We start from the raw sequence: 23,962 nt of genomic DNA, 5'->3' as shown, positions 1-23,962 counted from the left end.
GTGTAGTCCCTATATCCCCCTTTCTGCGCATTGAAATATACACTATAGATTTTCCATAGGAATGAGGTCAGTATGTCTCTATCGAGTACATTAAACTTAATTACTTTTGTGTGTCAGAGGTCACTAGAAACTTCCCAAATGAACAAGAAGGGATTAGTTTCTGACAACCGCATAAACATGACAACTTTGTTTACCTTAGAATCGGAACAATCTGAGAATCGTGGAAACAATAGATAACCGTTTCACTCCGTCAATTGTGCATGCTTCGTTTCTACAGAGTTTACACAGAAATTATAGACGGTGTTTAAAAAAAAAAGGGTTTATTTAACAGTCATTTTTCATGCAAGAGATATGAACTTCTACAATCCTAAGACAGAATGTGAAGTATAATAAGTACAGCGTCATTAGTAAGATGAGTACTGCAATAGCATGGCTTGTAGCTATGACATATATTCATAAAATACATACATAAATAACACAGGCTAAAATACTCATCTGGTGCTTTTAAAATAATCCTACCCCAGTGAACCTAACCTAAGTGTAGTACGAGGGAAGAAGTAGGTGCTGTTTAGCTATAGTCTAGTTTAGCTATAGTTTAGATTGTTGTTGCCAAGATTTGCCAAAAGTCCCTCTAGGTTCTAGTCCGCAAGGTGTCAGAAACACAAGAGCTGGATTCTCTGTGAGGAGGATGGCAGCGACTGGTCAGTGCATCCGTTGGGGACTTGACTTCCTTCCGAACGTGCCGCGTCGTGCAAGTTGGCAGCCGAACTGTGGACCGTGATTCGCCATGGCAAGTGAAGGTATATTTATACCTTGAAGGTGTTTAGGAATGCCAGTATTGACGTAAAAGTCGGACATAAGAACGTCATGAATGAACCCCTAAGGAATAGATGGTCATGCATAATAAATGAGTTCTTGGAGAAATCTAAATGCAAGCAAGGGGAAGTCCTAGAGGCTTAAGAGTCTAGTTTTCCAAGAACTCGTTGTGATGTAGATGAACGGATGTAGGTAGCCATGCCTGTATTTGATTACCATGTAGAATGCCTAAATAAGGGCTGGATTTCTATGCCTAAATAAGGGCAATGTGAATTGTACCTATATAAGGGCAAAAATCGGGAAATCTATATATGGAATCTAAATTGACACACAACAGTGCGTTGGAGCATTTTAAGGACTCGTGGGCTACGGCCAAGTCCTTGGGCCTTTCTTCCACTCGCTCTCCTCCGCCTTCTGCTTTTCGCTCCTTTAGTGGTCCCGGAAGGGGCACCCCGACACGTTCGCTTCAGAGCCACAGGCCGCAGCAGCAACAGTCGCGCCGCGGATGTGGGACCCGCAGAAGCGGGTCAGAGGGCCAGCGGGCGGGTCAGTCCACCTCCACCATGGCCACCACTGCCTCCAAACCTTCATAGTCCGGTTGTTCAGGCCCATCCAACGCCAGTGGGTGGCAGGATTCGCCATCACCTCCCCCACTGGCGCACCATCACTACGGACAGGTGGGTTTTACAAATAGTCCGAAGGGGCTACTCCCTCCCCTACGAGACTAGCCCTCCAGCCATGCCACCCCAGTACCACCGCATGACTGGGAATCACTTGGCACTTCTTCAACAGGAAGTTGTGGCCCTCATGGCCAAGGGGGCCATAGAGGGTGTTCCTGCACCAGAAGTAGGTCGTGGTTGTTATTACCACTACTTTCTGGTGCCCAAGAAGGACAATAGCATGCGTCCTATCTTAGACCTCCGGAACGTCAATGGCTTCCTCCAGAAGGAGAAGTTCAAGATGCTAACTCTGGCTCAGGTCTTGTCTGCTCTCTACCCGGAGACTGGATGGTAGCGTTGTACTTGAAGGATGCATATTTCCATATTCCTGTCCTGCCGGCCCACCAGCGTTACCTGCGGTTTACGATAAGCCACGAGCACTTTCAGTTTAACGTGCTCCCCTTTGGCCTTACCATTGCCCCTCGGGTGTTCACGAAAGTGAAGGTGGTGGTCGCAGCTCATCTGCGCAGATCAGGGGTTCCAGTCTTCCCCCTATCTCGACGACTGGCTGTTGAAGGCGGGATCGCCCCAGGCAGTCGTCTCCCACCTCTAAACTACAGCCGACCTCCTGCATTTGCTGGGGTTCTCCATCAATGTGCCGAAGTCGCACCTGATTCCCTCTCAGAAGCTCCTTTTCATCGGAGCAGTTCTGGATACAACGCTCTTTCGGGTCTACCCTCCCGAACGGCCAGTCCAGGATATTCAGGCTCTGATTCAGATCTTTCGGCCTCTATCCTGGGTTTCAGTCAGGCTGACCCTGAGGCTGATGGGCCTCATGGCCTCCTGCCTCCTGCTGGTCGATCATGCCAGATGACATATGCAGGCTCTGCAGTGGGACCTGAAGTTCTAGTGGGCGCAGCACCAGGGGAACCTGTTTGAGACCGTCCTGGTCTCGGGGGGCACTGCAAGACCATTGCAGCGGTGGCTCACAAACCGGCATTGGATCAATGGCAGATCCCTCTCCCTTACTGCTCTTCTGCCACTAAATAGCTGCCCTTAGCGAAATACTATTAAGTAGGTGGTATAACAGCCCCTTTCTCCTTGGCCTGTTTAGCTCCTCTGAAAACCCGCTTAAGTTATTTCTGCTGCTACCACCACCCTCGCATTAATTGTGATCGGTGTAATCCTGCAGCTCCCAACTCTCAAACTGTTTTGGCAAATCTCCAAAGAGCTCCAAATTCCAAGAGAAAAGGCATATACAAAACAAGCACAGGAGTTTGTGCTTGTTTCTTCAGTTTTTGCACAGATCCGCGGAAAATGAGAAACAAAAGTTTTTTGGGTTTTTTTTAACTTTTTTAACATTTATTTTTGGGACAGAGTCAGAGTACTAAGATGGCTGCCAACACTTCTGGTTGAAGTTTTGGCAGCCAATCAGATTTCAGCAAGGGGACTGTCTGATTCGCAGAGAATCCACATCCCTAGATATACACGTTTGTTTTTCACTTAATATCTCAACAACTACTGAACTGATTTACACCAAATCAGAAAAAGGACTCTTTCTGGACCAAGAGGTACCTTTTTGCTAAATTTGGTATTATTCCGTCCAGCAGTTGGGGATGTATTAGTGTAAAAAATCCCTATGGGAAATTGGTTGGGAAAAACTGCCTTTGGGACCCCCACATCCATTTTACAGACCACCCCCGAAACGTTCAAGATAGAAGCTGAAGTGAGTGGTAAACTGGTTTTTGAAATTTTCACAAAGATTTTTCAAGCTATGCCAATGTTACTGGCAAAACAAACGCTTTTCATATGGAAACTAGGTCCTACCTAAAACTACCTACTGACCACCGCCAGTAGGTAATGTGTACAAACCTACCTTGTTTATACTTACCAGGCATGGTAAAGGCATACATGCAAAAGACTGTGTGGTAAAGGATGCTTTCTGCACTGGGAAATCATTTGTAATGGAGTCTAATGCAATCCTGATAATGTGGCGCAATCGTTATTTGTATTTGCTATCCACTTAGCACAAAATGCTTTCCTGCAGGACCCTTTGTAACGCACAAGCTTTATTTGTTTAAAAAAATATTTTGATACTTTTAAACAGTAGACCAAGCGTTGCTTAATTATCTGCTGACATTACATGAAGCATTTAAACATGGACATAACTGTGGTTTAATCATTTGTGGGGACTGTGGCGAAACCTTTTAGACTTGAATCGTGTCCGATTATAATTGTGTTACCACTAGAGGGAACAGAAGAAGGACGGATAGACAGGGGGCGAAGAACTGGGGGCGCAGGGCGTACTAAGGATACAAGCAATGATTGAAGGGTGTAGAGAAAATGGGTGTGTCTTATTGTTTGTTTTTCAATCCAATGAACGAATAACAAGAACTAGTGAACTATCGGAGGCCTGGGCTGGGGGAACCAGAATGTATCTCTCAATGACCTAACTGGGAGGGGGAAGTGCACATAAAGGAGGGGGTATTGTGCTAAAGGGTATCTCGGGCCTAGAAAATTGAAGCAAGAGAAGACCACCTAGGTTTCTGCTTAGGCTGGGGGTTTGAGCACAGAAAATCAGGTGGCTTGCATTGAGTGGGTTGTTGGGGGTTATGTAGGAAGGGTATCACCCCCGGGCCTCTCCTCAGTCAGCCCACAGGCGATTCCAGGAGTCTGCCATTGGATGAGCTTGTAGGCCCTTGCTTTCCTCCCTAATCAAGGCCTTACTCTCTGCTTGGACCCACCGTAAAAGTGTTGTGGGGGTTTAGGGAGTTCCAATTAAGTTTTATTGTCCATTTTGCCAGTAAGAGGCTGAGATCTATGAATAGAGTGGATTGGATTCCCTATAACATTTTGAACGGGGGAACGGCTCCCACTTCCCAAGTCGATTCGATTCATAAACTTTATTCGATTCAAAATGATAGAATCACAAAAGTATACAGACCTTAGTTTAAAAAAAGAACATATTAACATCAATAAATCAGAATGATTCATATTACAGTTTACACATTTTAAAAACTAAAAATAGAAATTTCCAAAATGAGGTTTATACAAATCTTAAAAAACATTTTTCAGTTAATCACACCCTATACCAAAGGATGAAGTTGTAATTCATTTTATGCAGATAGCAGAGAAAGGAAGGTATTAACCAGACAAACTTACAGTACCGTTTCCTAAGTTGCAATGACAATCGTATAAAACTTAGCATGGCAGAACATACTCCAGGTGAGGATAATGACAACAGATAATCATAACCCTCTTTATAATTACATGGTCGCTGTTTTTTTAGAATAGGCTTAATAAACCTAATTCTTGGTTCCTTATAAAGAGGACAAAAAAGAACAAGATGGATGGTATTCTGACTGGTTTTGTCATCACAAGGACAAGGGGGCAGCCTCTCACACCAACCCCCTTGTTTTGGGAACGCAAAAAGAAAAAGGAGAGTATTTAATCTAAATCTTGTCAAATAAAAACGCCATTGCACATGGGTAGTAAACATTAAATAAAATTGGACTTTCGATTTACCCAAGCAATCTGTAGGCTGGTCTAAATGTGACATATTTAAGCTATTACGATAACTTGATTTAATTAAGTTTTTTTATATCCCCCTGCATATTTTCGGGATTATCATACAAATGGCCCAGACCAATTTTATGCAGAGTATCACTAACATATGAAAGCCATGGAATCTGCAAGTCTGTTGGAGGCATACTCCTGTGCACCTGGAAAGTGTGGGTCCAGTATGTTGAGCGGGAAGGGCAAGTCCGAAGCGTGATTTGTAGGTCTGTTTTGTCAACAGGACAGCGGGGGGACATGGGGGCAACTCCTGGAAATATTCTGGAAATATTCTGGGGAGTCTGGTTGAGGGAAGGAATGCCTTGTGTAGAAAACAATTGTAATAAGTTCAAATCGCGCATTATGAGAGACCTTGTGGGGGAGAGCCAGTACTCCTGCCCATTCTTTATCGTGTAGAACTTTCCTTAATTCATCCCTGCACTGAGGAAAAAAGTAAGATTTTCCACTGTTCACCAGGAGTTTAGAGGCTGTGTCAAAATCGTCAGGTATGGGAGCTATATCATTTAAATTTGAAAGGGTATCCTTCAGATAGAGAACATCCACTGCATATAATGAGACGTATGAATGCCGTCAGGGAGTGAAATCCCCATGTCTGTCCCGCCCTGCACAAGTCGATCGCCAGGGACAACAGCGGTCATAGCGGGAAGCCCTATCGAGTGTTCCTTCCAACCATGAAGGTTCCCACTATGTAGGTCCCTGATTTAACCCTGGAAACAGGGTTTTTATATAGGAGTCTTATTAAATGTAGGAATTTGGGGCCAAATCCATATGGACGGAGGGCTTCGAACAGGTAGGTCCAGTTGAGTATATCGAACTTTTTGAGGCCTGGAAGTAGAGCGCTCACGTTAGGGTGGAGCTGAGGGACCAGGGCCTTTATCCTGTAGAGTCGTCTGATATTGTTAGGTGTTCCATCTGGGCATGAATTCATTTTGGTCTGGGTGAACCAAAATCGGCAGGTGTCTATAGTCCGGTTACCAGGACTTTGAGTATTTTATAGTCATTGTCAAGTATGGCTTTGGGCCTGTAGGGTGAAGTATCAAGTGGATGGGGACTAGAAATGTCTTCCTAAGTGTTTGAGGGAGGACACCCACCTGGTGGGCCTCCTGATAGACATCGCCCAGCTTAGGAGCTAAGGTGCTGGAGTAAGCCTTGTAGAACTCTGGAGAGGCCATCTAATCCTTGCGTCTTACTAGAGGAAAGCTCTTTTATGTGGGCCTTTACCTCCTGGAGGGTAATGGTATCATCTAGTTCAGTACGATTGGTCTGGTTAATTCTAAGAAAGGGTACGTCCCCCAGAAAGTCCTAGACTGTGTGCTAGTACATGGGGCTGGCAGTGTAGAGGCATTTGTAGAACTGGAAGAAGATGTGAAAGAGTTCCTGTTATGAGTAGACCAGCGTACTTGAGTGAGAGTTGTGATTCGTGAGAGCTAGATACAGCTGAGAGAATTCACGTGAGTAGCCGGCCTGATTTATCGTCTTCTGTGTACATGCATGCTGTGTATGCAGACCAGTCAAAGCATCGGAGTTTCTCGAGCCTCCTCTTCATAGAGGGCAGTCAAGGTCGCCAGCTGGGTGGGGTGAGGGGAGGGGTGCCCAGTTACCACTTGATGATCAACTGTGATATAGTCTGTCTCTTATGTTGGATAGATCAGACTCTAGGGCGCGGCAGATGCCATCTGCAGTCCAAATACAATTGCCACAAGCAACCACTTTCATAGCCTCCCCACTCTGCAGCCCGTGTAGAGTCTGAGCCCTCGCTAGTCTCTTAAGTAATCAACCAGTCGTGTTGCCAATTCGCCTCGTAAGATGCCAGTGCCTAGTCTCCCCATAAGGAGCAGAAATCTACCTTCTGGGTCTGTGATCGAGTTATGAGCCATGTAGGGGACTCCAGCTCTGATAAATGTAACTCCCTGGACATATGTAAATTAAGTTGTGCAGAAAATATGACTGCTCCAATGTTTTAGTAGATGGAGACCCTCCACATGGACTTCCTGAAGGTAAGCGATGTAAAACCTGTTGTAACACTTGAAAGAGCTATACATACCCTGAATGTTCCACGTGACCAAGGTGCATGTGTGGGTCATAGTGTAGGGGTCAATATGTTCTATGTGTCATGGGATATACCTGTGGCTGTCCTAGGGGTCCTCTTGTAGCAACGCGAGGAGGGGAAGTGTGTCATTGAGATTCCTCAAGCCAGTACAACATAGTCACAATAACAACATGCCTACCCTTCGCAAAGAATATATTGAGTATTCTTATTACATTTAATAAGTGTAATTCCTGATTGAGATGGAGTAGAAATTTCATGTTTGATACATATGGACTTGGAATAATGAACCTCTTTAAAGGTAAACTTGGATGTATTATTGCAACATAAAAATTCCACTTTTAGAAAGTTGAAATTTGTCTGCTTTTAAGTCCTGTATGCCTTGCTAGTCTCCAATACAGGTCTAGGGAGGGTGAAAGCTAGATCTTGTCCATTCCCTCTAGACAGCCACCCACAAAGGAAGCTTAGGTGTGTCTGTTGGGCCATTCACATCCTGATGGGTCATCATGGGAGGATGGTAGGGAGAAGCTGACACTTACACCTAAATGGGCTGTGTCTAGCTTCCACACAAATGACTCTTTACCCCCTGGAGGGTGTCTTGAGCCAGGGCTGAAAGGGAGGACATAGGTTCACTTTCAAGCCCCTCTTTGAATTCACCCCCACTTCAAAGGCACCACTTGGTATGATAACTGAACTTCAGACCTCACCAGCTCAGTGCACTTCTGTACCTGTGGATACTCTGGCAGGAAGAAGGACTGCTGTGCGGCTGAAGGACTGCCACTGCTGGACTGCTGCTCTGGAAGAACTACCTTTCTGCTGTGCTGACCTTCCTACAGCCCTCTCTGCCTGGGTGGGAAGGACTGGACCTACACCACTTGAACCCAGAGTGACTCCAAGGGCTTGTTTATTTGCCTCCTGTTCTGTAGTCTCAGGGACATCAATGACTTCCAACAACCCTACAACAGCACCTGTACTCTGCCATCTGTCAGTCTTACTCTGCCAAGTGGTGTCAATCTAGTCCTGGGCCCTTGGAAGTCCGTTTCAAAACATGTTCAATATCCACGCATCCCTGTCATTGCGCCAGTTGGAACCAACACATCTCCTTCAGTGCCGACGCATTGCCTGCTTTAAGGACATCGCAGGCTGTGCAGCTTGACAACTCATCATCTACATCCAGTGCTGCTCAATGATGATGCATCTGAGTGGGCTGCTCATCGACGATGCATTGCCTCAGAATCCTAAGGATTGGAAATGAGGCATCGCCTCACTGCTGCTCATCTCGCCCTCAACGCATCCTCCAACCAAGGTCCTTTTTCTGTAGGACAAGTTTGGTCCCTGTATCCGACCCGCGCTACATTTCGGTCAGCCTGAGCTTTTGGATGAACCCCAGGCAAGAAGGACCAGAGACCCCCATTTGGCAGTTTATGATTTTAAGCACTATATTTACAGATATTGTTTACATTTCAAAACTTTGGTTCTACTTAATGGATTGTTGTTATGGTCTTGCTTTGTTCATTAAATCATGCTCTATTTTTCTAACCTGGTGTGGGTTGTTTTTGTGCAGTATTTTCACCACTGTTGTAGTGTTTCAAGCGTTGCATACACATTTTACCCATTGCCTCCTAAGTTAAGCCTGCCTGCTCTGTGCCAAGCTACCAGAGGGTGACAACAGGTTAATTTATGGTGTGTAACTGACTTGCCCTGAGTAGGATTGTGGTCCCTACTTGGACAGGGTGCATACCTCTGCCAACTAGAGACCTCATTTCTAACACTGAACTATTATTATGTTTAGGTCTCTTTTATAAAATGTGAGACACGCTTAATCTACTATCTCTTCTAAAGTAAAGGGGTGAAGTATAGTGGAGGACAAATGCAAGACAGGGCTGAGGCACATGAAATGACCACATGAACATATCTGGTCCCATGTGTGTTTACATTACTATAGTTTTGCAGCGCAAATCCTTTTCTGGATTCACATACTGTGCATTATTTCCTCCTCTAGTGTGGTTGGGTACGGAATTGTCTGTGTTCCTCTTTTTTTTTTTTTTTTTTTTTTTTTTCGATGTTGACCACCATTTTGGTGCCAGGTACGTCCCCTGTGTAACATCAGACGGCATCCTGGTGGTCGACGTACGTGGTAGCCATCTTCATATTCTTTTTTCCTCCGTTGGGTCTGGAAGCAAGAAGGGACGCTGAAGAAACTTTTGAATTTTCCCCAAAAACTTCATAAAAGAAGAGGATCGCAGAGAAATATCATCGATCGACGTCGTGACCGGAGACCGGAGCAGAGATTCGGTGTGAACACCATAGAGGACCACTTCGGTCCACAAATAGCGAGGTAGGGTCATGGAGAATACCCCTTTCGAGTTCTGCCCCAAGTGCCATCACAAGTTCGCTCAACACGACCCACACAAAGTCTGCAACCTCTGCCTGCCCGGAGATCATCAGGACAAGGACGGTGAAGCCTGCACAGTTTTCCTGTCGAAGACACAGAGAACACTCCGCAAGCAAAGACAGGCCCACTGTGCCACATTGTCGCAGACAACAAAGAAAACTTCTCTGAGACCTGGGTTTCTTTAGCGACGAGGAAAAACATGGAGCACCAGCGGAGTCGACACACGAGGGATCGAATGTTGAGATTCAAGAAGGTGACTCCGAAAAAATCCACGCCGAGGAGAAGGCGAGTGATCCAAAAAAGAAGACAGAGAAGGTAAGACACCATAAAAATCTGTTGAAACAGAAGGCACCCAAGGCAGCCCCAACGCTGAGCAAAAAGGCGATTGAGGGTCAACCACGATTAAAAGAAGCCCACGGAACCCAGCTTAAGGTTACAGAGGAGGGAAAATCGGCAAAAATGCCCAAAACCAGGGCCTAACACGAACCCGCGTAAAAGGGCACAACACCATCGAAGACTAGCATCGACGCTGGGAAAAAGAGAAAATCTCTGGTCTCAGAGACTCGAGGAAGAAATGGCGACGCTCCTACAGAAGAAAATGGAGTTTGACGCCTCACTGAAAGATTTTCGCATCCCAAAGGCACAGTTGCCGAACAGGAGAACGTCTATTCCGAAGAGGCAGAAGACGCCAGGGAAGAAAAAGAAGGTATGTTTGACTCCCCTCCAACCCCTAAACCTCGAGACGAATACCCGGAGGAATACAGAGATGTACCTGAAGAAGAGGAAAACTCGGAAAATTTCGAAGATATGTGGAAGGATCTCGACACCAAAAGCCTGGAAGAAGAGATCTGCAGTTATCCTTCTAAAGCTTTGCCTCCAGACGACATAGTTTTCTACAATTACCTTGTTAAAAGGGCAGTAATTCAATTTGCCCTAGAGGAAGAAAAAGGGGACACATGTGTTCGAGGCATGTGGGCTGCTAAATTCATATCTTAGCATTAGATCGCCGCCTAGTGTTGGGCTCGGATGATCGCACATTGTTGTCCTGGAAGAGTCTTCGAAGTATCCTGAGATAGGTGGCTCCTCCCCTGGACTACAGTGCGCATGGGCATCGGCTCCATCCCCAGATTGTTTTTTTCCGCCATTGGGTTCGGATGTGGTCTCGACGTCTTACTGTCGGAACCAAGAAAAACTAACTTTTAGCGGCCAAAAGGCCTCGATTTTCTTGCGTCGGTATTGTCTGCGCACGGTCTCGAGTCTTCCGTCTCTTGGAGCCGGAATAAGCGGAGTTTTCTTCGCTCTCGGAACTTTGAGGCCTTCTCATCGCGACACGACTGCAAAACTTTTCGGACATGGAGCGGAGCCCGTTTAAGTACTGCCCGCTCTGTGGGTCCAAGTACCCACACATCGATCTACACCCCGTGTGTAACAAATGCCTTTCGCCTGACCACGACGACGGCAAGTGCAAGTTGTGTGCACGGTTCCGCTCAAAGAAGACTCTCAAGCTTCGGCGCGCGGTGCGCATGGAAGCTAAACAAGCGGCCCCGGATCCGGAGAACATCTTCGGCGACCAGGACGAAGAGGACCAGGGTCATCATCTCCAAATCTCCCCACCCGAGACGGAGGTCGAGGCGGATCCGAGAGACGACGACGGAGTCGCGGGTCAAGGCCTTGAATACGTCGACGAGGTAGGAGACGACGATGAGATTTATGGGGCGGCGGCAGACAGCTCGGGGGACGAGCTCTGCCCCGAAGGTTACGAGGATACCGACCGGGACACGGGATCGCCTGTCGGCCTTACCCAAGACCCGTTGCCGCAAGCCACAGCCCCGCCTTCGGGCCCGGCCACGGACTTACTTGCTGAGCAGACTGTTTCGAAACCGAAACCGAAACCATCGGGATCGACAACACCTAAAATGGCCGACCCGAAAACGAAACCGAACCTTAAGGACTCGAGTGTCCCTAAGATGGCTGCCGTTCCGGTGAAAACGACGGTGCCCGCTACCCCATCGACTCCGTCGACCTCCGGTCCGCAGAAGTCGAAGAAGTCCGTCGATTCCGATGCTGCAAAATCGAAACCGACGCCAGAGGAGGGGTCCTCCAAAAAAGATGGTCGGCACGGGTCAGCGGCTACGACGCCGTCCAAGCCCGCCAAAGTCGGCTCCAAGGAGGCTACGCAGGCACACGGAAAGAAGTCTGCGCCCCGAACACAGGAATCGGAGGCGGTAAAGACAGGATCCGCGCCCAAAGCGCACAAGGCCCACAAGGACGTCGGATCCGAGGGAAAGATAAGACCATCCTCGTCAGCGCCGAAACAAACTGTGAGTGAGCCGTCCCTCATAGCCGAATCACTGCAAAGAATCAGGGAGAAGGCCTTTGCCCCGTCGGCTCCGATACCATCGCCGCAGCCGCAAAAGGACACTCCAGCGAAGCCCTCTGGGAAACTTCTCTTTATTTTGCCGCCGAAGGAGGCGCCGAAAGCATTTTCAACCAAATCGGCACCGAAAAAGGTGATTTCTTCACCGACTGGCCCGCTTCCACGTCGGGTACTCGAATCAGAGGACGATTCAGAGCATTTCATCGACGCTGACACAGGCACACTGACCCTCTATAAGAGGAAAATCACTTCGGAGCCAGTGAACTCCTATGTCATCCCACTAAAGAAGAAGAGGGTGCCCCTTGACGCCTCAGGCCTCACGGAACCAATCCAGCCTCCTCCGAGACGGAGCCCTACTCCCTCCCCAGAACACTCTGCGGGTGAGGGGTATGATGAAGACGAGCAGTACAATTTCCCTATCAATGAACCTGATGCACAACCGGATTCCTATGATGACACTGGTGACCAGAACACCCAGGGTGTGGGGCAGGACCCGCAGCTTTTTAATGCACGTGCATCCCCGACTGAGGATTCAGCAGGTTTTCATGCACTACTCGAAAGGGCGGCAGCCAATCATGATGTGGACATGCATGCCGACCCGGTTGAGGAAGACTTCCTTTTCGACACTTTTTCAGTCTCTGAAAGGACAGTAAAGACACTGCCTATGCTTAAAGGAGTCCTCAAGCATGCTGGGGACATATTTAAGGAGCCTACAAGAGCGAGAGTGGTCAACCCTCGCATTGAAAAAAAGTACAGACCTGCACCTGCGGACCCCGCATACATCCGGGGACAATTGCCACTGGACTCTCTTGTGGTCGCCAATGCCAGGAAACGTGCCAACTCCCAGACAACGGGTGAAGCTCCTCCCCCGGATAAGGAGTCCAAAGTGCTAGAGGCAGGGGGCAAAAGAGTAGCTGCACAGGCATCAAACTTTTGGCGCATCGCCAATACACAGGCACTCTTGGCGCGTTACGATAGGGCGCACTACGACACCCTAGAACAGATTGTACAACACCTGCCTCCACAGTTCCAAGAAGCCACCCACCTGCTCATTGAGGAAGGAAAGCTAATCTCAAACGCAGCCATCAAGTGTGCACTTGACGCTGCGGACACAGCTGCTAGAGCTATCAACACTAGCGTTATGCTGAGACGACAAGCGTGGCTCCGCATCTCAGGGTTTAAACCGGATATTCAGACAACAATCCTTAATCAGCCAGTCAATCCTGATAGTCTGTTTGGTCCAGATGTTGACACCACCCTAGAGAAAATAAAGAAGGACACAGAAACTGCTAAGTCCATGGGGGCCCTGCAGTCACAACAGTTTCGTGGCAGCAATTTTCGTCGCTCAGGTGCACGTGGAGTCACCAGAGGACAAATGGGTCAACAATCCCAGTTCTCTAAAGGTGGGGCACAATCCTCGTTCACAAAACAGAACAAGGGAGGTTACAGAAATAACAGCAACAGAGGTCGCGGCAGAGGAAAAAACAGCTCCCGCTCCTCTGCTCCAGCCAAACAGTGACTCTCTGTCACTGCCCCCCGACCACCTAACACCTGTCGGGGGGAGACTACAGCAGTTCCTGCCCGTCTGGAGAAACATCACCACAGACAGGTGGGTGCGACAACTAGTCCAGTATGGTTATTGCCTAGAGTTGAGGTCCACTCCACCCAACATCCCGCCAAGGCAAAGGCCTATGTCCGCAGAGCACTTGCTCTTATTGCAGCAGGAAGTAGTGGTGATGCTGCAAAAGGGAGCAATCGAGCTCGTGCCGGTGGGAGAGGAGGGCACAGGGGTTTATTCCCTGTACTTCCTTATTCCAAAGAAGGACGGATCTCTCAGACCCATTCTAGATCTACGTCCCCTCAACCTGTACATACTATCAGAACATTTCCACATGCTTACACTGCAACAGATTCTTCCATTGCTAAACCAGGGAGATTTCTTAGCAACCTTAGATCTCAAGGATGCTTATTTCCACATTCCACTACACCCGTCACACAGGAAATACCTCAGGTTCACTATTCAAGGCAGGCACTACCAGTTCAAGGTCCTACCCTTCGGAGTCACCACAGCCCCGAGGGTGTTCACCAAGTGTCTGGCGACAGTAGCGGCGCACCTCAGGAGGCAGAACATCCATGTCTACCCCTACCTAGACGACTGGCTCGTGCAAGCCAAGTCAGAGCAACAGTGCGCCGCAGACATGTCGACTACAATTCACCTTCTTCACGATCTGGGTTTCTCCCTGAACTACCCAAAATCGCATCTTCAGCCGGCACATGTCCGGCAGTTCCTAGGTGCGACGATCAACACCCTGACGGCCATGACTCAGCCAAACCAAGTCAGGATAGACAGCATGCAGGCTCTGATCCAAAGGTTCAGGCCACAACACTCGCTTCCAGCGAGAGTGTTCATGCAGTTGATAGGCATGATGGCCTCCTGCATCTTCATAGTCCCTCACGCACGGCTACATATGCGCCCGCTCCAGGAGTGCTTAGCGAATCAGTGGACACAGGCTCGTGGGCAATTGACAGACCTAGTGTTGGTTACCAGTCGGGCGTACGACTCTCTGCATTGGTGGACTCCACACAACCTTTGCAAGGGCCGACTGTTCCAAGAGCCTGTGCCGCAGATTGTCCTGACAACGGACGCATCTCTCCAGGGATGGGGAGCTCATGTGCTCACTTACACAGTGCAGGGACTATGGACGACGCAGCAACAGAAGATGCACATCAACTATCTGGAACTGATGGCAATCTTCATGGCGCTCAAGTCCTTCATTGTACATCTGTGCAACAAAGTCGTGCTAGTCCGGACGGACAACATGACCGCGATGTACTACATTCAAAAGCAGGGAGGCACCCACTCGCCACAGCTGTCTCATCTGGCTCAGAGCATGTGGAAGTGGGCCATTCAGAGGAACATTTTCCTCATGGCAGAACACCTCCCAGGAAAGGACAATCAGATGGCGGATCTGCTCAGCAGGTACAGCCATCAAATGCACGAGTGGGAGTTACACCCATCTGTCCTCCACCCGTACTTCCAGCAGTGGGGTCATCCGGAGATAGACCTGTTTGCCACAAAAGACAACGCAAAATGCCAACACTTTGCCGCCAGGTTCCCTCACCCACAGTCGCAGGGGAATGCGATATGGATGAACTGGTCAGGCAAATTTGCGTACGCTTTTCCGCCAGCCCCTCTAATACCGCTGGTCGCAAGAAAGCTAAGGCAGCACGAGATGACTCTCATCCTAGTTGCTCCAACGTGGGCGCGCCAGGCCTGGTACACCACGTTCCTCGAACTCTCAGTGGTGCCGCATCAAAGACTGCGCCTCACGCCCAGCCTTTTGACACAGAACCATGGAGAAATTCAGCATCCAGATCCGCAACAGCTCAACCTGGCGATCTGGCTCCTGAAGTCCTAGAGTTTGGATACCTTAACCTACCTCCGGAATGCATGAACATCATCAAGGAGGCGAGGAAACCAACTACTAGAGCATGCTATGCTGCAAAGTGGAAGCGTTTTGTCATTTACTGTACAGCCAATGACATCAACCCGCTAGATGCATCTATCCCCAACATCATCTGCTATCTGTTGCATCTTTACAAGTGCAATCTAGCGTACACTTCCATTCGGATACATCTATCCGCCATAGCGGCTTATCTCCAGAACAGGCAGCACCTCTCTGTCTTCAGAGTGCCCGCCATTAAAGCCTTCCTTGAAGGTCTGAAACGAGTCATTCCCCCAAGAACACCGCCAGCTCCGGTGTGGAACCTCAATGTCGTTCTCACCAGACTGATGGGACCACCATTTGAGCCACTGCACTCGTGTGAACTCCAGTTCCTTACGTGGAAAGTAGCTTTCCTTGTAGCTATTACGTCTCTGAGGCGTGTCAGTGAGCTGCAGGCGCTCACAATCCAAGAGCCATTCATTCAAATTCATCCAAATAGGGTAGTGCTACGCACAAACCCCAAATTCCTTCCGAAGGTGGTGTCATAGTTTCATCTAAACCAAACTATTGACTTGCCAGCATTCTTTCAAAACCCGCAAACGGTGGCGGAAAGAATGCTCCATACCCTAGATGTACGGAGGGCGTTGATGTACTACATAGACAGAACACAACCCTTTAGAAAAACAAAACAACTCTTTGTTGCCTTCGCACCACAACACAAAGGCAACCCGATTTCCAAAGCAGGGATAGCCAGATGGATTGTTAAGTGCATCCAGATATGTTATCAAAAAGCAAAGCGCACTTTAACAATACCCCCCAGAGCGCACTCCACACGCAAACTGGGGGCATCCATGGCTTTCCTAGGGAACATTCCTTTAGAGGATATTTGCAGAGCAGCCACGTGGGTTACACCACATACCTTTACAAAACACTACTGTGTTGATGTGCATTCCAAGCAGCAAGCTGCTGTAGGACAGGCTGTTCTGAAGACACTTTTTCAGGTTTCTGCAGCTGGCACGGGCAACCGCCGCTGATGGAGGGACTGCTATGTATTCTATGCTAAGATATGAATTTAGCAGCCCACATGCCTCGAACTGAATATGCTACTTACCAGTATGCATCTGTTCTTGGCATGTAGGGCTGCTAACATTCATATCGCCCGCCCTCCTCCCCGGTGCCTGTCGCAGCTGCAGATATACTATTGTATTTATTCATTAGCATGGACATCCTTTACACTTTTCACTCCATCTTCTGCCACAATGGCGAAAAACAATCTGGGGATGGAGCCGATGCCCATGCGCACTGTAGTCCAGGGGAGGAACCACCTATCTCAGGATACTTCGAAGACTCTTCCAGGACAACAATGTGCGATCATCCGAGCCCAACACTAGGCGGCGATCTAATGCTAAGATATGAATGTTAGCAGCCCTACATGCCAAGAACAGATGCATACTGGTAAGTAGCATATTCATTCTTGCTAGAAACCCTGTCACCAGCTACAAAAGGAACACAATACCTTCCCATGCTGTCCAGTATTCTGGACCAAGGCAAAGAAGCCCTCAAAGAACCAGCTTCAAACAAGGGGATAACCCCCAGAGTGGAAAAGAAGTATAAAGCCTCCTCAAAAGACCCGAAATATATTCAGTGAAATGCAGTACCTGACTCAGCTATTGTCACCACAGCCATAAGGAGAGCTAATGCAGTCTCCAACATCGGACCTCCATCAGAGGAGAGTAAGAGGATGGATATGGTGGGGAGAAGAATGGAAAAGGAGGCAGCAACACAGAGGCGTATTGTAAACTCAAATGCCCTACTAAATAGATATGGCCACCAACAGTGGGATGAGATAGAGGAAATTCTTACAAACTTCCCGAGGAGAACAAAAAAGGGCAAGATCTATTGTCGTGGAGGGAAAGAGTGTGGCAAACACCTGCCTTAAGTCAGCTTTGGATGCAGCAGATACTGGTCATAGGCAGTTGTGCACAGGAACCATCCTGAGAAGTCATGCCTGGCTCAGAATATCAAGGTTCAAACAGGAAGTTCAAACCTCCATCATTAATAGACCAGTCAATGGGGAAGCACTGTTTGGAAAGGAGGTAGATGAATCCCTTCAACAGATAAAAAAGGACAACGGGACAGCAAGGGCAATGGGGGGCCCTACAGCAGAGAAGTTCCTTTAAAAGGGGGATTTATTAACAGAAAGTCCACAGGTGTAGGCACCTTTGGACAAGGACAACAAATGTCACAGCAACCCCAAGGGCAGAGCCCAGGTCAACAAATGAAGCAGCACTCAAGCTATCAAGGGTGGCAACAACAACAACCGAATCAGCTCTTTCGGTAAAGAGGCAATGGCAGAGGAAGAGGCCAACCCTCTAGAGGAAATGGATCTAATTGACTCACTCCCAAGTAAGGATCCACACAATACCAACGAGAGGAAGAATATCCTTATTCCTCAAACAATGGGAAAATATCAGACAGACAATTAGAAGTTACATTTGGTAAAATACGGCTATCGCATAGAGCGGACAAGAAAACCACCTGCAAACCCACCCCAAACAAGAAGATTCCTGAAATCAGAGCGCATACTGATAGAGGCAGAAATCAAAGTCTGTACCAAAAACAAGGATTAGAATTGGTAACGAAACAAGAATGGTTCAAAGGAAACAACTCCCCGTATTTCCTAATACCCAAACAAGGCTTAACTCTTAAGGCCAATCATGGACTTAAGGTTCTTAAAGTCATACTGACGCAACGCTTCAAAATGTGTACTCTTCAGGAAATAATACCACAAATCAAAAAAGGAGGCTATATGGCAACAATAGATCTCAAAGATGCCTAATTATATATCCCTATGTACAAAAGATACAAAACGTACTTGAGATTCCTGCATAACGAAACACATTACCAATTCAAGGTCCTACCTTTCGGCATTAAATCAGCTCCACGAGTATTCACAAAATGCCTAGCCGCAGTAGCAACATACCTCCGAAGAAAGGGAAATCCACGCCTACCCTTATCTGGACGACTGGCTCATAAGAGCACATTCAAAACAAACATGCTACAAACATGTTCAATCAGCTATCCAAATGCTACAAAAACTGGGGTTTTCAATAAGCCCAAAAAAAATCATCAACAGAACCAGAAAAGGTAAAGAAATTCCTGAGAGCAATATTGAACTCAACAGAGGCAAAAGCATATCCCACACAAAGCAGGATACAAGCAATCCATCCGGAGACAACACTCTACCAGAAGGTTCAATATCTGTCGGTCAGGAAGGTCTTGAAACTAATGGGCATGATGGAATCATGCATCCCACTTATCCCCCATGCACGCTTGCACATGTGCCTAATCCAAGAATGGCTACCCAACAGCTGGTCCCAAGCCACAGGCGATTGGGAAGATCTAGTGGTTGTAACACAAAAGGTGCAATCAGAGATACAATGGTGGGCATCCAACAACATAGCACAGAGGAGACTTTCAGGAACTCAACTCCATCAGTGACTAATACCACGGACTCATCCCTCAATGGTTGGGGAGCACACTGCAACCAGCTGAAAGTACGGGGACAATGGAACAAACCGGATTCCATAAAACACATCAACTTCTTAGAGATGAAAACAGTCTTCTTGGCATTGAAATCATTCCAAATGCACATTCAGAGGAAGCCTATCCTGTTACAAACCGACAATGCAACAACACAGTTCTATCTGAACAAACAAGGAGGTACAAAGTCCTTTCCCCTCATCAAACTAGCACAGAAGATCTGGCAGTGGGCAATAGTCCACAACATCAATCTACAAACTGTACATCTACCAGGAGTAGACATCATAACAGCGGATCAGCTGAGCAGACAGAAAAATTGCTCACACGAATGGGAGTTGAAACTACAAACTGTAAAATACCGTTTAAAGATCTGGGGGACACCAGTGATCGATCTGTTTGCAACAATGCGCAACAAGAAATGCCAGTACTTTGCCTTGAGGTTTCCACACCACCAGTTGGAGGGAAATGCACTTTCACTCTACTGGTCACGGACATTTGCTTATGCCTTTCCAACAATACCCCTGATGCAAAAAGTGTTAGAAAAAGCAAAAAATCCAGGAACAGACAGGATCCTCATTGCTCCTCAATGGCCAAGACAAACATGGTACTCAACCCTCCTAGAACTATCCAAAGGTGAGAGGTTCAAGATCAAAGCAGACAAAGACCTGCTAACAATGCAACAAGAACTAATCGCTGACCCGGAGCCAGCAACGGTGCATCCGGCTACCTGGCACCTTAATACATAGAATTTGGCCACCTCACCTGCCTTTACGAACAATGGAAATTCTTAAAGAGGCAAGAAAGCAGTACATAAGAAAATTCTATACAGCAAAATGGAAGCGATATACCACCAGTTGCACTCCTAACAATAAGATCGGTTCAATAGACTCTCAAGAAACAGTAATTACATACCTGACTTACCCCCTAGATAGTAACATCAACTACTCAAGCATAAAAGTTCACCTGGCGGCACAGTAGTATACACAAGAGAATAAACTGCAAGCTCTAACAATGCAGGGACCTTTATTTACAAATACACAAGAATTACAAGGCTAAAGTAATCCTAAAGACATACCCACACTTCTTACCAAAGGTGGTATCTAAAAATCATTTAGATCAAGCAATCATCCTACCAGTTTTCTTCGAATACCCAAAACCTAAAGGAGAAAGAAGCCTCCACACCATGTATGTAAGGCGAGCGTTACTGTTTTTTTCGCAAAAAATGAACAAATCAGGACAGCAAAACAATTGTTTGTCGCCTACTCACATACCAACACAGGATCACCAGTCACAAAGGCAACCAGTGCAAGATGGATAGTACAACAAACCATCCAATCGTGTTATGCCATTGCCAAAATAGAACTAATAATTCAGCCAACAGCTCACTCCACAAGTAAGAAAGGAATAACCTTGGCTTTCGTGGCAAATGTACCCCTTGACTCTATTTGTGCAGCAGCAACATGGGCATCAGCACACACGTTTACAAAGCATTACTGTGTGGACATTCAGATGAGTAAGGAAGCTCAATTTGACAAAGGGTGCTTCAACACCTGTTTGCAAAGTCTTCTTTTCATCACAGACTCCCAAACACGGGAGACACCGCTTCATAATCTAATGCACAGCATGTGAATCCAGAAAAGGATTCTCGCTGCAAAACAAAATGGTTACTTACCAGTAACAGGTGGTAAAAAACCTTGGAGTTTGATTAGACCACAAACTCACATTTGGAGACCATACCACCTCCATTGTGGTAGCATGTTTCCATAGTCTTCGCTTACTCAAAAGAGTATTCCCTTTTCTGCCACTATCAACATGGAAAACATTGATTCAGACATTAGTCCTAAGCAGTCTGGACTAATGGAATGGTCTGCTGATCTCACCAAAAGAAAACTCCATAAACAAACTGTAGGTGGTCCAGAACACCATGGCCCGCCTAGTGACCAACGCCCCGCCCCCCCTTACCTCCCTCCAGAACCGCATCACTCCCTCTTCTTTAAAAACTACACTGGTTGCCAGTATGGAAGAGGATCAAATTTAAGTTCTGTTGTATTGCATATAAAGCATTAAATAACCTAGGGCCCAGCTACCTAAACAACAAATTTGTTAGCTATGTTCCTTTCAGACCCCTTCGCTCTGGAGCCAAAAGCACTGCTCCAAGTCCTGCGCTTTAAAAAAAACCTGCCTAGGTGGCAAAGCCTTCTACCATCTGGCCCCACTCTACTGGAATTAACTCCCCATGCACCTGCGTCAATGCACCGACTATCTGGCATTCAGAAATCTGTTGAAAACCTCTCTGTTCTGATTGTCCTTCCTTGGGTTATTATAGCGGTCCTAGCGCAGAGATATCCAAATGGGGTGATTCGTGCGCTCTATAAGTTAAATAAATAGAAATAGGAATAGTGTTGCAGCTTGAAGAGTTTTCTGGATTAACATGTGACCCACCCGGCCTCCCCTACAATGAAAATGAACAGGTGGGTAAAGCAAATAATTATGATAAACAAGAAGAGATCAAGGGTATTGTTAGGGTAGAACTCCTAGTCCCCTGTGGGTAAATACATTCAAAGAAACAAAAGGAGGAGTGTCCCTTCTTTTCAGCAGTGAAATGAAAAAGGACGTACGCTTAAAGAAAAAAGAAAACATTATTTATTTTTTAAGAAACCCCTCCCTCACCAACCTGGTTGGTGACATGCTTCATCATCGGGGTCCACCTGAGCGACCGAGTGCCACTCAGGTGTGATTCGACAACTGCAGCGGAGCTGGGTTTTTTGTGTGTGTGTGAGAATAGTGATACGTGATTAAAAGTGTGTACTACATGTACTCCCTAACAAATTTTATTCTTGAGCCATGCGACACAATTAAAAGCTAAGGTGGATACTTTCACTGGTGTAGTTATGATCAGTAGGTATCAGACTTCAAGTGAGAAACATGATCAACATGTTTCAACCTGTTTCAATATTTTTAGGTTTTCGTCAGGACCAAGTGAGGTGAGTTGGGCGGTCTGCGCACGCTAAGGCGCATCCAACCCTGGCTCAACTATGTGCCAGACCGTTTACTTAACGGTTCGGCGCGCTTACAGCCTTCTGTGTAAGGAAAAAGGATTTAGATGAGGTTATAGATGAACCTCATGGACTGCGTGTGGGGGCTTAAACATGAGCGTTTTGTCAGTTGATTACAGCCCGCTGGAAACCTATCCATACCATCACGGAGTCCCGTGATTGTATGGATAGGTTTCCAGCGGCTGTAAGGCTGTAAGCGCGCCGAACCGTAAGTAAACGGTCTGGCACATAGTTGAGCCCGGGTTGGATGCGCCTTAGCGTGCGCAGACCGCCCAACTCACCTCACTTGGTCCTGACGAAAACCTACAAATAATCAAACAGGTTGAAACATGTTGACCATTTTTCTCACTTGAAGTCTGATATCTACTGATCATAACTACACCCGTGAAAGTATCCACCTTAGCTTTTAATTGTCGCATTGCTCAAGAATAACATTTGTTAGGGAGTACATGTAGTACACACTTTTAATCACGTATCACTATTCTCACACGCACACAAAAAATCCAGCTCCGCTGCAGTTGCAGGCGTCGAAGCACACCTGAGTGGCACTCGGTCGCTCAGGTGGACCCCGATGATGAAGCATGTCACCAACCAGGTTGGTGAGTGAGGGGTTTCTTAAAAAATAAATATTTTTTTCTTTTTTCTTTAAGCGTACATCCTTTTTCATTTCACTGCTGAAAAGAAGGGACACTCCTCCTTTTTGTTTCTTTGATAAATCACTTGTTTAATTATTTGCTTTCAACCATCTCGAAGACTACAAAACAGTAAAAGAATCAGAAGATGGCTACCACGCACGTCGACCTCCAGGATGCCGTCTGACCAAATTGCGGTCAACAGCGACTCAAACAAAAAAAAGACAATTCTGGACCCAACCACTAAATGGCGGAATAGTGCACAGCATGTGAATCCAGAAAACTCTTCAAGCTGCAAAACTACTGCTACTGGTAAGTATCCATTTAGTTTCTGGCAATGTGTTGCGGAGATGTTCTGTGACCAAGAAACAGTAGGGTATTTATGACCATGAGTACAGAGTTTACTAGCACTAGCGTTTTGTTTCTTCCATGGAATGTTCAATATTTAGAAAACTGTGAATGAATGTAAAATTGAATGTCACGGATCCAGTTGTAATCCTACTTATGAAATGCACTTTTTTTCACAATTTATTCAGTTTTGTCCGTGATTATTCATCCTGGTATTGATTTCTGATACCGGTTGCTGATTTCTTTTTCAAACCATTCCCACCTTTGCAGGAGTTGTGAAGCCAAATGTATTAGGGAAACATTCTGCAAAATTTTGTTTTGCAGAAAAAAATTCTCAGCAAAAATGGAATTGTCGCAGATCAGCTTATGAAACTTGGCAAACTTAGTGACGTGTGTAAACTACACAAAACTTTGGAGGGGAAATTAAAATTCGCCCACCTCTAGTATCAATTTGAATGTCAAACTTCTTCCATCTGAACTTGCAAAGTGATGTTGCATTTATTGCAAAACAAAAACATATTATTTTGATGTTTTTTATAAATATAAACCTGTTAATTCTATTCTCATCCCTTATTTTCTTCGATGATCTCAATGCATTTTTGACTTCATATTTGCTAAGTTAAGTACTCAATAGAATATAAGTTGAAATACATAGAGAGATTATCTTTAGCTGAGGTAGTCCTTCCTCTTTTAATTGCGAAATACAAAAAATAAATGGTCAGTTTCCCTTTGAATGAAGACGTCGGACTTTTTACAACCCATGACGAGGCATACTTAACTCTGAGGCAGGCTTTCTGGGTTGAATTTCAAGCTTATTGATTCTTGAAACTACACCCAACTCTTTCACGTTAAGAAAACTCTGACATGGTAACACATGTAAAATCACCTCTCCAATTCAGCAAACACGGAGTTTACTATAAAACGATTAGACCATAATGTCTGTCCCTTACATGCTACTCACAACACTTCCATTTCGGACACATGGCACCCATGCCAGCTCTTGCCTGCAGCCACTGAGTTATCACAATATATGAAAATTATATTGCCTCTTCAATCTAACATGCTTT

The 23,962-nt window shown here is 46.4% G+C and overlaps 1 protein-coding gene across 3 annotated transcripts in view; it reads left to right on the top strand.

Moving 5' to 3' along the window:
• Window positions 1-23,962, top strand: part of IMP3 (IMP U3 small nucleolar ribonucleoprotein 3) — a 174,052-nt gene that overhangs the window by 94,945 nt on the left and 55,145 nt on the right. The window lies entirely within an intron of this gene.

The sequence above is a fragment of the Lissotriton helveticus genome, chromosome 1_1, assembly GCF_964261635.1.
Source record: "Lissotriton helveticus chromosome 1_1, aLisHel1.1, whole genome shotgun sequence".
NCBI lineage: Eukaryota > Metazoa > Chordata > Amphibia > Caudata > Salamandridae > Lissotriton > Lissotriton helveticus.
Note: the sequence above shows the minus strand (reverse complement) of the source record. Positions and strands in the feature narration are given on the sequence as shown.